Source organism: Chinchilla lanigera, unplaced genomic scaffold, assembly GCF_000276665.1.
Source record: "Chinchilla lanigera isolate Chin_1 unplaced genomic scaffold, ChiLan1.0 scaffold00015, whole genome shotgun sequence".
NCBI lineage: Eukaryota > Metazoa > Chordata > Mammalia > Rodentia > Chinchillidae > Chinchilla > Chinchilla lanigera.
The window spans coordinates 10,969,532-10,988,238 of record NW_004955416.1 but is presented as its reverse complement, the minus strand read 5'-3'; the positions used below and the strand labels follow the sequence as shown (position 1 = coordinate 10,988,238).

The following is an 18,707-nucleotide window of genomic DNA, read 5'->3' as shown; positions in this document are numbered from 1 at the left end:
TCAAAGGACCCTATTAAGAATTAAAAGGCAAACAAAAACAAAAACAAAAAAAACACCGCGTTATATGTGTGTCCATGTTTATAGCAGCACAATTTGTAATAGCTAAATCTTGGAAACAACCCAAATGCCCATCAACAGAGGAATGGGTAAAAAATCGTGGGTTTTTTTTTTATATATAATGTAGTACTACTCAGCCATAAAGAAGGATAAACTGGAGACTTTTATAGGTAAATAGATGCAACTCAAAACTATATGCGTAAGTGAAATAAATCAGTTCTGTATATGTAAACATCACAATGTCTCAATAGTGTGAGAAACTGAATGAAGTAAATAAGATTCAAAATGTACAACAGATATTGTGAATTGGGAAGAAACTGTTCAAAAGAAATGACAAATTGTGATGGGGCAAAGGGGAGAAGAAATAAGGTAAAAAAGAAAAAATTGTATCTATACACAAGAGAGTTAAGATAGTTATACAGCCAATTTCTCCTAGTTCATTGAACAGAAAAGTTTGTGCTAATATTGTTTGGACAAGATGTCATACCTATTATCTTGTACTCTGAATAACTACTCCAAAGACAACAATACACAATGTATTAATTATTGTAACTCCAACTAATCTTTTGAAACTGTTACTTTTATATTTCTCTTTAAAATTAAAAAGATCTGAAACAAAGAAAAGAAAAGAAAAACTCGAGACATGGTGACTCAATTTTAAAATACCAGCAATCAGGAGGCTAAGGCGAGAGGACTGCAAATTGGAGGCTGGCCTCGGCTACATAGGGAGTTAGAACCAGCTTGGCATATACAGTGAGACCCTATCCTTCTGTACTGATGGTGAGAATTTAGGATGGTGGCACTGCTATGGAAAAAGGGTTGGCAGCTCCTCAAACACTTACAACACAGATTTACCAAATCAGATCTAGTGAGTGGTACGTGCCTGTCATCCCAGCTACTCAGGAGGCTAAAACAGGAGGTTCATAAATTCAAACCCATCCTGGGCAATGCAGACCATGTAGAAAAATGAACAGAACCAGTAGAGCGGTTTGGGAATATAGCTCAGTGGTAGAGGACACACTTTGCATAAGTAAGGCCCAGGGTTCAATCCCCAGCTCCAAAAAAAAAATTAATTACCATATGCTTCTGATATATACCTGATACATACCCAAAGGAACTGAAAGCAGGGACCAAACACTACATCCACATTATTCACAGCAGCATCATTCACAACAGTCAGAGTAGAAGCAGTCCATCAATATATGAACAGATAAACAAAATGTGATACATGTACACAATTAAAATAGTATTCAACCTTTAAAAGAAAGGAAATTGTGGCACATGCTACAATACAAATAAACCTTGGGCTGGGGACATAGCTCAGTGGCACAAGCACCTGCCTACCAAGCACAAGGTCCTGAGTTTGATTCCCATACCAAAAAAAAAAAAAAAAAAACCCAACCTTGAAGACTGTTTAATGGATACGAATTGCAGTTTGAGAAGATGGAAAGAATTCTGGAGATGGATGGTTGTGATGGTTACTCAAGGTCCTTAATGCTATTGAACCGTATACTTTTAAATGGTTAAAACTGTAAATTTACATTATATATATATCTCCAAATATTAAAAACTCTTTTTTTCCAAACCACTAATGGAAGTATAACCAAAGCTTTCTAATAGTGAAAGGCAGAGACTAGAGTGGGAAAACAAAGTGTCTTCTATTATTATTCTTTAACAAACTACTAGAACAAGGGGTAGGACATATGGAAAAACAGGCAGGACACAAGAGAAAAAATGGATAGGAAGAGATATGAAGTAAAAAAATCTGCCCTTTTACCCCATCTTTTTTTTTGCGGGGGGGGGGGTGTCTTTTTGAGACAGGATCTTGCTATGCAGTTCAGGCCAGCCTTGAGCTCACTTTGTAGCCCAGGCTGGTCTCAAACTCGCAACCATCCTCCTGCCTTGGCCTCCCAAGTACTGGGATTACAGGCGTGCACCACCATGCCTGGTTACCCCACCTTTTAAATAATTACCTCTTTTTTAAAAAATGAGCCGGGGATATAGCTAAGCTGCACAGCTCTGCCTCACAAGCACAAGGTCCTGAATTCTGGTACCAAAAATAAAAAAACAAACAAACAAAAACAAAATAACCAACAGGCCAAAAAAACCCCAAATTCCAGGTATACAAATTATTGAAATATTTCTTATCAATCTGGCTCAGTTCTGAGCATTTCACAATAGGAAACAGAACACAAGGATAAATAGGGTTGGGAGAAAAACTGGGAAGAGATGACAAGCACTGTAAAGAAGCTGACCACAAACAGCTTTGTGGGAATCAGTATCTCAGGAAGAGGAAAAGACAATTGGGTCAGTTGGGAATGACTCTTTTTCCACCATCAGTCTAGCCAATGTGAATGCTTTCCTTGGTCTAAAGTTTAAACCAAAAAGAAAGCAACCTCCCTGAAAATAAAATAAAAAAATCAAAAAGGCAACTTGATGTGAAAAAAAAAGCCACGCAATTATAATCTGCAGACAAAAAAAGGGAGCTGCTATGACCAACTGGAGTTCTGCCTAGAGATCTATTATTATAAATTAATTGGGTTCTGCCTAAGCTAGAGAAAGCTGTAAAGAATGTGCTATCAGCCTAGTAACCGGGGGAAAGTATAAACTAAAAAATTAGCCCAGTTGAGAACTGAGGGCCTTGGGCAACCAAGTCATCAGTCTCAAATCCAAGAAAAAACGAAGAGTTTAGACAGCCAGAACACAAGCACCGGTTCATCTCCAATATAGCAAGTCAAGAAACACTGGTGCCATAAAAACAGGCTTAAAGACTCCAATTAATAAACTGAAGCTTAGGCTAGCAGGAGCATACAGTAACCCTTAGAGTCATACATACAGTAGGAATTCAAATCTATTTGCAAGATCTTAGGCAGATCTCCAAGTGCTCAAAGTGTGGGAACATGGGACTCCAGAGTCCTCCTGTGTAGTAGAGGGCTGGAGGCAGGAAGCAGCCTCCGCTACAGGAAAAGTACAAAGTCCCAGACAGTTTTCCCCAAAAAAGAAACAAAACACAACACAACATAACACAAAACTTTCAGGCACTACAGGAAGAGCACCATGCCCAGTAATCCCCCAGGGCACAACTGCAAACATGGTAAAGATGAAGGATAAAAGAAAATAACCTTCTATAGAAGGATAATGAAGGATAAAAGAAAATACCCACTAGGGGAGGGGCAGCAAACAGTCAGGCTTAAGATCTTATACCTATGCCATTAGAAATCTAACGTTTGGCAGGTTCAGGAAAATTCTTTTCCCAAACAAGACTTGTAAGGACACAGGTAGAGTCTGGTCTAGAAAGGCAAGATCACTGAAAGTCCCACTGCAGATGACCACGCACAGCAAAAAGGACCTACCCTAAACAAACTAGACCAGAACAACTGAGATGTTCTAGACTCCCAACAAGCACCAAGTAACACAACAGCACTCTACCTCTGGAAGAGAACCGGAAGCATCTATAAATTATTCAGTACGGTACAAGCCAAAGCTGAGAGGTGTTCAGGAAAACTGAGAAACATCCTCACACACTCCAGCCACAAACCTAACCACAAAGAAACAAGAAAAAAATTAAAGCCAATGGTGTACTTAAGGAACCGCAGAACAAAACTGAAACTGTCCTAACTAGACTGACTCAACTCTACATTTAAAGTCCAGAAATGTAATATTCCAGGTACAAATGCTATTTATGCAATCTTTACAGTCCTATTTACAATATCCACCATTTAGTAAAGTATAGTGAGACATCCAAAAGATAGCAGAAAATACAACCCGAGCCAGGTGTGGTATTGCACATCTGTAATCCCAGCACTCACACATCTGTAATCCTAGCATTCAGAAGGCTGAGCCAGGAGGACTGCCAAGTGAGTTGAGGCCACTCTAGGCTACACAGTGAGTTCAAGGTCATACTGAACTACAGCAGGACCTTGTCTAAAAAAAAAGAGAGAGAGAGAGAAAATACAACACACCATTAAGAAATAAAAGCTGGGTGTGGTGGCACATGTCCGTAATCCCAGCACTCCAGAGGCTGAGGCAGGAGGATAATTGCCAAATTCGAGACCAGCCTGGGCTACAAAGTAAGTAAGCTCAAGGCCAGCCTGAACTGCACTGTGAGACCCTGTCTCAAAAAGACTAAATAAATAAATAAATGAATAAATGAATGAATGAATAACATTCAACAGAACTAAAATCAATTAAGTTAAAAACAGAAAACACGGAGAGGGGTTGCAGATAGCTCAATAGTAAGTAAGAGGTGCTCCTCTACCAGGCATCAGACTCAGTTCCCCAAAACCCACAAGGGAGGAAGGAGATTACAAAACCAAAACTTCAGGATTTTTGGGTTTGTAAAAATCAAGAAATTAAGAAACCTGCCAGACGTGGTGGCGCATGCCTGAAATCCCAGCACTCAGGAGGCTGAGGAAGGAGGATCCTTGCGAGTTTGAAGCCAGCCTGGGCTAAAACGTGAGCTCAGGACCAGCCTGAACTGCATAGCGAGACGATCTCAAAAAGACAAAAAAAAAAAGAAATTAAGAAATCTCTGGCAAGAATAAGAAAAAGACACAAAATGCCATTACTGGGAATGAAAACTGAATGTCCTATAGACTTTGAAAGGAAAAATTATGCAATATTAATATTTATGCCCATACATTCACCAGTTTAGATGAAACTGGCCGAATTTCTTCAAACAATATGAATCACCAAAACTCACAGAGTGTGAGTTTGATTCGTCCTAAACTTATTTTTAAAATTGAATCTATAGTAAAAACCTCCAACAAACAAAAGTGGACATTTATGAGAGAATTCTACCAATATCTAAAATATAAACAATAGCAAATTTACACAAACTTCCCAAAAAATGCAAGAGAAGGTAACACTTTCTAACCTCATTTTAGGAGGACAGCATGTCCATGATACCAACATCAAAGACGATACTAACTGGGCCGGTACAGGTTTGAGATTACCTATATAATATCCGTAATAACATTTTATTACCTATATCTGAAATATAAAGAGAAATTTTAACATCCATATATAGGCTCATCTTGGCTTGGTTCTAGGTAAATTCTACTATGAGTAGAAAACAAAGTAAATAAAGACTGGGAAATGAGCATATTTAGGAAATAAATCTACTAACAAAAATGATACAATTTAAAATACATTATGTCACAAAACAAACAAAGTGATTGCAGTCACACACCTCTACTCCCAGCACTTGGGAGGCTGAGGCACAAAGATTGCTGTTTGAGGCCAGCCTGGGCTAAACAGTGAGTTCAAGGCCAGCCTGGACTACATAGCATAACCCTGTCTCAGAAAAACAAAACAAGCCAGGCGTGGTGGTACATGCCTGTAATCCTAGCACTGAGGAGGCTGAGGCAGGAGGATCCTTGCAAGTTTGAGGCCAGACTAGGCTACAACGTAAGCTCAAGGCCAGCCTGACCTGCATAGTGACACCCTTTCTCAAAAAGACAAAAAAAGAAAAACAAAACAAAAAACCTGATTGCTCAGCACTCCCAAACCAGGAGCTGAAGTTTGCTTTCAATTTTCCTACGCCCAGGTAAAAGCAATAAAGGGGAAAGATGTTCGAGATGGAGAAATAACCTTTTCCCAATATTTATTATAAGCTGCAACCTGAATTCTGCCAGTTTCTCTGGTCACCATCTAATATATCCAACTATCTCTTCAATATTGATTTGGTACCTCAAAACTGAATTCACATTTCTCTTCCCACTCAAATATCCAACTGTTTTCTAGACCATATTTTTCCTACCATATTCTTCATCAAAGGTATGCTATCACTATCCATCTAATAAACCAAGCCCAAAATTTAGAAGCAATACTAAACATTCTAATTATCACTCCATTCCCTTACCTCCTACAGTCAATTATCAAATTGAAATGACCTTACCTCTAAAATGTTTTCAGTTTCGTCTCTTTGAGTCCACTGTACTGCACAAATATCCCTATTTTCTCACTAGATTTTCCATCAACTGCCTTCCAAATAAGGCCTAAACTCTGATGTTGTATATATAACCCTACAATATCTACTCTTCAGTCTTTTTTTAAAATGGTATTTGTGGGCCGGCAATACAGCTCAGTGGTGCAAGAGCCTGCCTGGCAAACACAAGGTCCTGAGTTTGATTCCTGGTACCAAAAAAAAAAAAGAAATATTTGCTAACCTATTCTTCACACTGCAGAAATAATAGTTTACTGCTCACTCTGTGCCTATACATACGTCTGCACTTTTTTTCTTTTGTAGTACCAGGGATTTAACCCACGGTCTCACACATGCTGGCAAGCACCCTGACATCAAACTACATCACTAGCCTTTACAATTTTGTTTTGGGAACAGGGTCTCACTAAATGGCCTTGAACTTGCAATCCTCCTGCCTCAGTATCCCAGGTGTAGCTGAGATTAGAGGCATATGCCACTTCACCCATTCTGCTGCTCTCTTTACCTTAAACATTCTTTTAATTTTTCCACTTTTTCCTTCAGTACTGGGTGTTGAATCCAGGGGTGCTTCACCACTGAGCTTTTATTCCAGCCCATTTTATTTATTTATTTTGAGACAAAGTCTCATTAAATTGCCCAGGCTGGTCTGGAACTTGCAATCCATCTGCCTAAACCTCCAGGGTTGCTAGGATTACAACTGTAAAGCACCACACCCTGCTCTAATCTTACTCTAGTTTTTTAAAATTCAGCCCAAATATCATGTACCCCAAATAAATAGCCATCTCCATAGCCCCAAATTTGTGTACATCCTGTAATTTCCTCTATCTTTGTGCTTAACAAATCATATTGAAATTATCTGCTTCTATATATTTAATTGCACTGGACTAGAAGAATCTTGAAGACAGAGATCTGAGCTATAATTCCACTAACCTAGCACAATAACTCAATCTGAATTGAACTGAACCATTTTTTAAAAAGACCAGAAAATGGAAGGAACACTATGCCACATAAAGAAACAATCCTTACTAATCAACTTTTGTTCACAAAAAGGGACTTAGAAATCAAATTACTTAATAATACAACTTCCTTGTAAAATATCCTTCTCTTCATAAAATTCCTTATACCAAGCAATCTTTGAGGCAAACAACTATGATTGGAAACTCTTTTGTACTGATAAGATTACAAGAATGATACACAGATAAGCTTGGTTAATAATTTGTTACTAAGGTCTCTGGTGCACAAATTTCCACCTAAACAACATGAAGAGAAAACAGATTATATGAAATATTCTTAACAAATTACCAAGGACTAACTAGCATGCCCTCTTTCAAACAAGTATATTCTGAATGACACAGAAGTGATATACTGATATATCACACATTAAGAGGACAGTAAGAGCCACAGGCATTAGCACACACTGGTAATTGTAGCAAATGAGAGGCTAAGGCAGGAGGATCATGGACCAGCCTAGGTTACATGGCAAGACCCTGCCTTAAAAACAAAAACTGTGGTGAACACCTGCAATCCCAGCACTTGAGAGGCTGAGGCAGGAGGATCGTTGTTAGTTCGAGGCCAGCCTGAACTGCATAGTAAGGCCCTGTCTTAAAAACACACACACACACAAAATACATATATATATACAAAATTATAACTGTCTATATAAATAATACATGTATGCAATATTCTGTATTAAGCTCCTAAGTAAAATCGTCTCCAAAAAAATTTTTTTAAAGACCTAGGAATTGAAGCCAGGAGTGGTGGTTCTCACCTGTAACCCCAACATTGAAGAGGCTGAGGGAGCAGGATTGTTTCAAGTAGCAAGAACCTGTCTCAAAATGACCAAAAAAGTAGAAAGTAAAATTTTAAAAGTTAAAATGGGAATGAACATTAACCTGTTTTCATTCTTTTATCATATTCAACTTACCCTATGGCACCTTAATTAAAATAAACATTTATTGCACGTTAAAAAGTCTGGTTGTGAGTTCGAGACCAACCTGGGCTACAAAGTGAGCCCAAGGCCAGCCTGAACTGCATAGCAAGACCCTGTCCCAAAAAGACCCAAAAAACAAAGCAAAACAAAAAAAAGTCTTCAGAATAACTCATCATTTAAAAAATGCAGTTGTTACGTAGGACTAGATAACCCCTCTGGTCTCTATTAACTCTAAAACACTATGAATTCATTAATTTATAATCTACCTTATAAATGGTATGATTCCTAAATTTATATTAATACTTAAAAAAAAGTAAGTCGGGGCTGGGGGTATAGCTCAGTGGCATAAGCGCCTGCCTGGCAAGTGCAAGGTCATGGGTTTGATCCCACAAAAAAAAAAAAAAAAAAAAAAAGTCACTGCTTCAGTTGACACCAAACTGTATTTTCAAAAGTGATAGCACTTACTTCCACTTAATTTATATTTCTAGGCTGACTAATCTGAAACTGCTAACTCAGACATTACAACTACAGTTTTACTCTCTACTACTTTTCCTTAAAGTCATTAAATGACTTAAGAGAACCACAACTTCTCTAGGATATTAAGTGATTTGGGAGAAGAGATTTTTTTTCTGTCATCTAAGAGATTTCTTTTTTGTCATCCAAGAAAATTAAAAGTTAAATAGGACAAAAAGAATAAGCACACGAACATCATATAAAGTACCAATTCCTTGAGAGGAATTCTTTTCCTTCCCTTCACAACAAATTGGGTGATAAAAAAAAGATGGTCCTTTTTACTTTTTTTGATGTATAATTTTCTGTTCATCTTAATATTCTATAGATTATTCAGGAAACACTACCTAAATTTTAACAAAAACATTTGGCAGGGCTGGAGATAGAGCTCAGTGGTATAGCATTTGTCTAGCACATAAAAGACCCTGGGTTTGTTGAGGGATTTTGCTTGTTTTGCAAAACACAGGGACTATACTGTACCAAGAATAAAAGAGTTGCTGCTGAGTTAGGCTGACAAAATTCTGGAGGTTTTCCTCCCTACAGGTTTTTTGAATAAACAACTTAATGCTTTTCTTTTGTTTTTAGTACTGGGGATCAAACTGAGGGCCTTGCCCATATGAGGCAACCACTCTACCACTACCTCCAACTTATTTTCAAATGCTATTAGTCCCCCAATTTAAAATCGTGTACAGCATATCCTTAGCAGAAATACTACCTGGGCAAAATCAGTATTTATTATGTATAAGATGATATATTTGTGTTTCTTTAACCTAAGTTTTAATAGTTTTCATTACAATCTAGAAATTGTTTTAACAACTTCCACTAAATATAAACATTTTGCAAAAAAATTCTATCCCATCTAAGAAAGTTCCTGTCAGTAAAACTTTAAAATGTTAGCCCAGTAGTTCCAGTTATTTCAGAGGAGGAATGTTGGGCCCGGGAGTTCAAGACCAGGTTGGACAAGGTAGCAAGACTCCATTGCAAAACAACAGAAACAGAAAACTGTTATTTTGGCAATGGTATGTCATGAAATTCTAAGAAGTACCATAGTTCTTCCCCACCTCTGGTACTAGGGATCAAACTCAAGGGTCTCTACCACAGAGCTACATCCTCAAAACTTTTTATTTTGAGACAGTGTTGCTAAATTTCTTGAACTACCCTTAAACTTGCCATCCTACTTCAGCTTCCCAAATAGCGGAGATTACAGGCACGTATCACCATGCCAAGGCCACAACTCACTTTTTTCTTAAAATCAGAGGAAACTTGACACTGCCAGGTTATCGTTTCTTACCATGTTGCCATCCTTTCTACAGAATATGCCAACTTTCTTTGTAATGTACTGGACATACGCCTGTATGTATGTACATATACAAGTTTTAATGTACTTACTGGATACATCAACAAAGACATTTCAAATATTTAAAAAGTAAACTTAAGTTTGGCAGAATTTTCCAAAGAGTTCTTTTTACTTAAGTAGTTCTCCCAAACTGGGTAAGTGGAGAGATGCTATTTATCTATACTCTTTCAGTAAAAACTCTGTGTGTGTGTGTGTGCGCGCGCGCACACACACGCATGCTAAGCTACATACGTACGCCTTATTTAATTTTTGAGATGGAAGCTTGAGAAGCTGACCAGGATGTCTTTGAACTTGAAAACCTCCTGCTGTAGCCTCTAGAGTAGCTGGGAGTACAGGTGTATACTACCATGCCCAGCTCAATAACATCTTTTGTTTTTTTTTTCTTTTTGAGACAGGACCACATTATACAGTTAAGGATGGCCTCAAACTCTCAGCTATCCTCCTGCCTCAGCCTCTCAAATGCTGGGATTGGTTACAGTTGTGTACCACTACTATTTAAAGTAAATCAATTTCTCTCTTTTTTTTTTTTTAAAGACACGTTTTCGCTATATAGTCAAGGCTGGCCTCCAACTCGGGGTGATCCTCCTGCCTCAGTCTCCCAAGTGCTGGGATTACAGGTGTGTGCCCCATCTAGCTCAATTTCATATTAAATTTACTCTCAGCCCAAAAGAAATCTGAAACTCCCAGAACATATTAATTTGATTTTAAGAAAAAAATCATTGAGATGTTGACAAAGAAAAGTTATTAACTAAAATCTTTAAAATCATGAAGTAACACATGATGGTCTTTGTCCAAAATAAACCTGCACTGGCTGGTGGCACACACCTGTAATCCCAGCACTTGGCAGGCTGAGGCAGGAGAACTGTTTTGAGTTCAAGACCTGCCTGGGCTACAAAGGGAGCTCAAGGCCAGCCTGAACTGTATAGGGAGACCCTGTCTCAAAAGAAGCAAAAAAAAAAACCAACAACAATCAATCAATCTACAATTGAGTATCTGAAATAATTTCCCACTATTCTTATCACTATGTACCAAGAAAACTAATCATTATGATAAGGATAAACCACATAGGAAGTAGAAGACAAGGTTAACAGTTAATTTTTATTTGAATGACTAGTCAAAGACTTGGTGTAATCATAAGTATTCTCTTATTCACTATTAAAAAAAAAACTAAAAAGTTTATTTCCAATTAATGGCTGCTTGAAATGTCCTTATGGGTATTGTAAAAATTTTTATATATCTGCACATCAAAAACCTAAAACATTATATAATTACCTTAAATTAGGTCAATGAAAGGTAAATCACTTTCAACTCAATAGGATAATCATACATATTTATGAAATACCAGGAAAAAAGCAATTATTACTAAATAATGAGTTTCCTCTAAACTGAATACATATTTATGTGTCCTGGAGCTGTAACAAATAATATATTCTAGGAATAAAATATATTTTAAAATTCTACCTAAAGATTACTTTCACGAGTCAACATGAGAACACTAAAATTTTCTCATTATTTATTTTTAACGAATTCTATTTTTTAGTTCCCAATTTTTCAATATTTTCATTCAGAGAATATTCTTCCTGAACTATACAAACTTCTAATAAATTTTAATCTCAATTATTTCTGAAGTACTCAAGTGCCTTCTACTAGTACACTATTTTATGTTTCTTTCTTTCTTTTTTTTTCCTGTTTTGGCAGTACTGGAATTGAACCCAGGGCCTTCACACTGAACTACATTCCCAGCCTTTTTTAGGGTTTAACTGCTAAATTGCCCAGGTTTGCCTAGAATTTGTGGTCATCCTGCTTCAGCCTACCAGAGTGCTGGAATTACAGTACAGGCATATACCACCATACCCAGATGTTTTGTTTCTTTAACCAAAACAGTTAAGACATTTCCTTGTTCTAAAAAGTATTACAGCTACTTTAAAAGACTGACTACTAGAATTCCAAGTCAAAACATTGTTGAGAATTCATGTTTAAGATAGACATAGTTGCCTATATTCCATCTGTAATACAAGAATTTCTGAAGTCATTAAAATATAGGGCCCCTAATAAAGTCAATTAGCCTACTGCAATCTTAAATTCAAATTATATTTGTCTATAACATCTTATGATTCATCTTGGGGCCACACTTATGCTCACCATTCCTTACTGCCAGATTCATAAAATTCTCAAAGGACTCCAAAGGCTCCCATTATAATTCTACCCTTGCCGGGGATGTAGCTCAGTGGCGCAAGCACCTGCCTGGCAAGGGCAAGGTCTTGAGTTCAATCCCTCATGCTTGTCTTCTCTAGAATGCACTTTTATATTATATACCTTTCCTTGTCACAGCCAGTGCACATTACCTTTCTGTATTCTGCTGCCTCTGAACAGTCACCTGTGTGTGGCATCAAGTTTATTCAATATATTAACCTGTGCTATTATCATTAAAAGATAATAAAGTTTTTCCTGAGAATTTCTGGGTTGTTTTCGTTTTTCCTGAGACAGGATTACAGGGATCCACCTCAGCCTCAAGTGCTGGGATTAGAGGAGTGTGCCACCACACCTAGCCTGAGAATCTGTAATTTTAAACAGCATCTCAAGAGTTCTGTGGGGCAAGGCGTGGGGGGGGGGGGGACACGGACGACGACACCGGAACGACTGCGGCAGGAGAGATCACAAGGAGTTCAAGGCCAGCGTAGGCTACAAAAGCCAAGTTCAAGGCCAGCCTGCACTACATAGTGAGACCCTGTCTTTAAAAAAGATGAAATTCCTTATGACACTGGACAGAAAGAAATGAAGTTTGGCAGTGGCAATTCTAAAGTTATACCTCACTTCAACCACCTATTTACCTATTTGTGATGTAGATCCAATTATAATTTAATACAGTTTAAATTAAAAATTAATGTAGTCATACAACCACTAGAAAATTTATGTCTGGCTTAGATATACGCCTCAAGGCAAACGTCAATTAAAGCGGCAATTGTACAGTTTTAATACAGGTTTCATTATCTGATAAATATCCTCACCCTGAAAGTAGAGCAAATAACTCCCTGTAGCCAATCCAATTTAAAATGGTTAGTTAACTTTTTAACCTAATCAGTGAATTTTCGTAAGGGCATACCATACACTGAAATGAGATCCTCTCAGCCTATCTGGTATTTGTTACTTAAAATTATACTTTATGGTCAGCCAAAGTGTCCCATTCGTGTAATCCCACCTACTCAAGGAAGCTGAAGGCAGGACTGAAAATTTGAGGCCAGGCTGGGCGGCTTAGCAAGATCCTGTCTCAAAATAAAATTTAAAAGGATGGGAAATGAGCAAGGCATGATGGTAGACAACTGTAATCCTAGCACTAAGAGACTAAGATAGGAAGATCACAATTTCAAGCTTAGCCAGGCAACTTAGCAAGATGGTGTCTTAAAAGAAAAAAATTATAAAAAGGGGTGGACATATAGCTCACTGTGAAGGCCCTGGGCTCAACCCCCAGTACTACGAAAGGGAGGGGAGGGTAGGAATGTAGATAAAAACAGGTTTTAAAGTGTCCTTTCTACTTTATGCATTCGTAACAATGTGGTAAATTACAAACATAATTAGGAATTTCTTTGTTCAAACATACAGTTACTTTTTTTTTTTCAGATTTTGGCAAATCACTTTATTCTTTACCTCATTAATCCAAAGCATAGTTTCCTCTAACCAAGAGCACTCAATACTATTTTACTCATTCAGAGTTAATTCTAAATTACAAGTCTAGAGCATCGTTTTTGGAACAATACATCCAAGATTCTTTACCCACAAAAGATGGATTCTGTTGTACGATAATCTCATAAAAAAAGCTAAGTGGTCAAAATCACAAACTTGGATGCAGCTATATTAATTTGGAAAAGATAAAAGTTCCTCAAATTTTCATTTCTGAACAGGGGAAAATAACTTTCTGAGCTCAAATGAAATCCCCACAAGACACAGTATAAAGTGGAATATTATAAAATGCAGTATTCCTATGCAATCCTATTTAGAATTTCTGTATGGCTACAAGTCCATAATAATTAAGGACTACACCACTTAACAGCTTTTGCAATTTTCAAACCATGTTGAAAAGAATACTAAAAAAACAAAGCCGGGCGTGGTGGTGCACACCTGTAATCCCAGCACTTGGGAGGTTGAGGCAGGAGGATCGCTGCAAATTTGACATCAGCCTGGACTACAAAGTGAGCTCAAGGCCAGCCTGAACTGCATAACAAGACCCTGTCTCAAAAACACACACACACACAAAAAAAAGAAAAAAAGAAAAAAAAAGGAACGTAAGTACTGAATGAATGTAAACAACTTGGGGGATTTTTTTTCACCCAGTACTGCAAATTCAACACAGGACCACATGTATGCTAGGCAAGCACTCTACACTGAGATATATCCTTAGCTCCAATTTGGAAGATTTCTTTAGTCTAGACTAGCCTTGAAATTGCTACTGTAGCCCAGGTTAGAACTCACAATCTCCCTGCTTCAGCTCCTATATCCTGGGATTATAGGCACGGACCACCAACCATGTTTGGCTCTGTTTGGGAAAATTCTTTAAGGTGTAGTCTAGAAAGCTCACTCAGCTACCCATAAACTAAATTTCATCAGAAACTACCCGGAAAGATCATTAATATACAGACAAACCCTGTATTAGACCAATAACTTATTTTAGGTCCCTTTTAGTTATGTATTTGGCCCCACTCCTTGGGTAAATTGACTCAACAAGTATCCAACACCCCCACACTTCCACTTCCCAACTCCCATTCAACTAGCTCAATTGTAAAAGCCTGCTTCACATGCAAGGTAAATTTTGCCTTGAAATTATGACCTTGAAAAAATCTACCAAATGAAGGCTATAACGATGTTTGTGCATTTCTACCTCTGAAATCTAATCCTAATATCTTGGTAACAATAGTGAGGTCCTCCAAAGTGAACCTACAGAGCTGACAGCTTCTGAGTTATAAATAACTGATATGTAACATGAGTCATTTTAGTCAGTTAAAGGGGGTGAAAAAAACTGTGAAGACCCCAAATTCAACACGTTCAAAAAATTCTGAAAAACACCAAGAGACTGCTCACATGAATAAAAGAAAAAGGATTTGTAAAACTACCTTTACCTTGGCCATTTTACTGCTTTTGTAAGGATAACAGACGGACCACTAAACAAAAATGTAAAACTTGGCAACGAATGATCAGTCGGAATATTAAGCAACTGCAATCTGAAAATTATGTAGATAAAGCTATCATTTCAAATCACTAATTTGTGTACCTAGTTAGAGCAGTAATCTTGGTATTGCTTTACTAGCATCAGAAAGATAAATCCATGCCTTGAAGGAACATCTAAGTACATTTCATTTCAGCACCTTAGGAAAGTTTATTAGCAGTATCTCTTTAGGCATCCCTAAAGTGCTCTAAAGGGTTTAACATCATTTACATATCCAGCTACCACTAGGGTGAGAAGTAAACAAACACGACTTACTTATGCAATTATATGCCACAGACTTCTGGTCAAGAATGCAAAAGTAAACACTCATACAGGCATTTAATAAAGAAAACAGAATATTGAGTAAGATTCAACCTTAACTGACTACTGTGGAAGTCACAGGCCTCCCACATGGGCTGTCCTGTACCAGCACTTTGGATCTGGGGAAGCAACAATGTCAGCTCAACATCTTCACAGTACAGAAGGTGAACACAACTCAGTGAAATCCCTTCTTCCAGATGCTCAAAAGACACTCACAGGAACTCAAACAGAGCGACCCTTCCTAAAAGCGCCCTAACAGAAATACTAAAAAAAACCAGGTGGGCCCCGAGGCTCAGAAAAAGTGATCGTCTAACTTACAGACCCGGAGGGGCCACACGGCTGGCGACCAGGAGATCGGGGTGGGGGTGGGTGGCAAAGTGAAATCTAACCCCAGAAATCACCACACAGGCCTCAGCCCCAGCGCTGAAGCTGGCGGGAAGTGAGCTCCCATCCCGTTCCCAGGGAAAAGTCCCGAGGAGAGCGGCTACCCTGAGCGAGCGGACGCGGCGCCAAACAGTGCCTGCCCACCGGCGCGCTGGAGCCACTGAGGACCGGCGGAGAGCGGGAGGAGATCCGGCAGGCGGCCCCGGGAGAGGAGGACCAAGGTTGGCGGCAACGGCAACGTCTGGACGAAAGGGATTACCTCACTGTGACGACAGAGAAGTGTCCTCAGGCTCCGGCGATGGTCCCGACTGCGCAATGTGGGGTGTCCTTCCCGCTTAGCCCGCAGCAGCAACAGAACCAGCTCCTTTAGCCAGTCGCCATTTCCCGCCTACCGACCTGCTGCACCGCACAGACGGAGACCCGGATGGAAAGCGGCCTCCCCGCGCAGGCGCTCTGACTTCCTCCTCCCCCTCCCGCCGCACTTCAGCGAAGTGGGAGGGAAGGAATGTGGGCGGCCGAAGAGGGCGGGGTGGGGGGTCGTGTTCTAACTTCGGCGTAGAGGTTGGATTTCCTGACGCCCGGAGAAAGTCGCCGAGTCCAGATTCCTGACGAAAAATGAAGAGAGCGCCTTAGGACTGGGTGGAGACAAGAAACAAAAACCTATCAGGATAGGCCAGAGCCTGGGGGATATTTGTACTTTAGGGGCCTCCGTAGCCGGTAGTGTAGTGGTCGCAGGGGGAGTAGGGAGTAAAGCGTTAGGATTGGAGAGGCAGGGACGCAAAGGACGATTTTTTTTTTTCCCCTCGCTATTAACGGAACTGCTTAGGGCCGAGGTGGGAGGGGGAGCTCGCCCTCGCCCCAGAGGCGGAGCTTAGGAACTTGTTGGCCCGGGGCGGCTAAGGTTTAGTAAGTGTGGGCGCGCCAAGTGGGTGGGGCTGAGGTGGACGGGGCGGGGCTAAAGGTTGGCGCGCTGGAAGAGGTAGTGTGCAGAGCTCTCCCTGAGGCTGGAGCTACGCGAACCTGGCTGCTTTCCCGGAACTCCGATCGTCCCTAAGGGTCCGTTTTGCAGCTCGGTGTCTAGAAAGCAGAGCACTCGCTCCTGGATCAGTCATACAAATTCATGCCCTTGCGTTGCACGCGATGTCAGCGGTAGTTCTGCAGGCTGAGGACTCCGAGCGGTCAGACAGATGGACTCCCACCTGGAAATCTGGCTCAAAGGACAATCAGCTCCAAAAGGGTGAAAATGTATCAAATATCAGAAAAATAAGCCTCGTGGTGGGAAAGCATTATCTTTGGACCAAAACCCCAAACCAGTATCATTTTCGATATGCGGACACTACTTTTCCGGAATTAACAGCCTGGAAGACAGACGAGTGGACAGAATTTAAATGCAGTGTGGTAAGATGACCACAGGAGTGGAATGACAGGCGTCGTGGGAGCCTGCGAGAGTGCGCTGAGAAGCCTGGTAAGGTTGCATCCACGTGAAACAGTTGGCGTTCAAGAGTGTCTAAAAGTCCACAGACAGTTGAGTTAAACCATTAGGGAAGTAGTTTTGAGACCGGGGAAAGGATTTGGAGCGGGAAGAAGGCAGGGAAGGCAGTGAAGCTGAGAAGTTAGCCTACATAACACCCCTGCGAATATGACGGTTTCATTTCAAAATGAACAGCAGGTGGGTTGTGCAAACCTATGTACTACGGGTCTTGTCAGAGCTCAGCGTCCATTTGCACCTTTACAAGGCAACGTTGATTGAGAGCTGACAGTGTACAATGCGTGGAACGGATAAAGTCCATAAAAGATCTCTGAAAGGCTAATGGGAAGGAGACATAAAAAGAATTAAGATGTGTTATGTCCCTGTACCAAATCCCTACAATGACTGTAATCAATATATACTGCAAAGGTACTAAAAAAAATAAAAATTGAAAAAAAGACATGAATGCCTCCTTTAAAAATATGTGACAGTCCTTAATGTGTATTTTACATGTCTGAGAACGGTTCATCCGTATGAAAACTGTAAACATAGACTAATAAAAATTAAAAATAAAAAGGCTAATCGGAAGACAAACATTATGCAAAGACAGTCTCATTCAGCTATGTCGTATAATCCCAGGACCTCGGAGGTCAGGCAGGAGGATCACAGCAAGTTTGAGGCCAGCCTGGACTACATAGTAAGTTCAAGGCCATACTGAACTACATAGCGGGGCCCTGTGTCAAAAAAAGAATTAAGAAAAAAATACATTTGGGACTCCAATTCCCATTTTGTTCCTTATACCACCATTATTATGTTTGTATAGAAAGGTTGCTAGTAATAAGTCTAAATACTTTGTGATTTATTTACATTTAACACCATTTTCTCCAGATAATGTTTTTGTTTCTCACCTTAGCTATCATTTTGTTTCTAACCTTGGCTATCACTATCCATGGTCTGCTATCCTCCCTGCTAGCTGGGGATGGAATTGCAGGGCCTTCACACTGAGCTACATCCTCAACCTTTTTTTTTTTTTTTTTGAGACAGGATCTCTATAGTTCAGATTGGCCTTGAACTCACTACATAGTGTTGCGAGATTTGAAAGATAGGAAAGACCAAAGGGGAAAACAAGAGGATTTATTTTTAGATGTACATTGACTCAGCTGGTAAACCCAAAATTGTTGAGCAAAAGAGGAAGGAGAGGTTCCACCTTTTATACATTTGATCAAGCGAATTGGTCTTTGGCATAGAACTTGTGGGTGAGCAGAAGGAAAACAGGCAGTTTGTCAAGCTGTGACAGTTTTGTATCTTGGTGTCACTGCTCAGGCATAACAGGATGTTATGGGAACAGGAGGTTATAAAATTTCACCTACAGGGACAAAAGTTACTGCTTTTAGCCAGGTGTGGTGATGCATGTTTATAATTCCAGCGCTTGGGAGGCTGAGGCAGGAAAATTGAGTTCGAGACCAGCCCAGGCTATAGAGTGAGTTGAAAACCAAGCTGAACTACATAGCAAGACCCTGCCTCAAAAAAAAGTTACCG

At 39.6% G+C, this 18,707-nt stretch overlaps 1 protein-coding gene across 2 annotated transcripts in view; it reads right to left on the bottom strand.

Moving 5' to 3' along the window:
* Ctdspl2 (CTD (carboxy-terminal domain, RNA polymerase II, polypeptide A) small phosphatase like 2) overlaps positions 1-17,752 on the bottom strand; it is a 75,693-nt gene extending 57,941 nt beyond the window's left edge. The window contains exon 1 of one of the 2 annotated variants that reach the window (XM_005381418.2): positions 15,960-17,752. The gene's annotated coding sequence lies outside the window, so the exon portion shown is untranslated. The remainder of the gene's footprint in view (positions 1-15,959) is intronic. The other variant, XM_005381416.2, reaches the window with a different exon arrangement.
* Between the last annotated feature and the right edge of the window lie 955 nt (positions 17,753-18,707).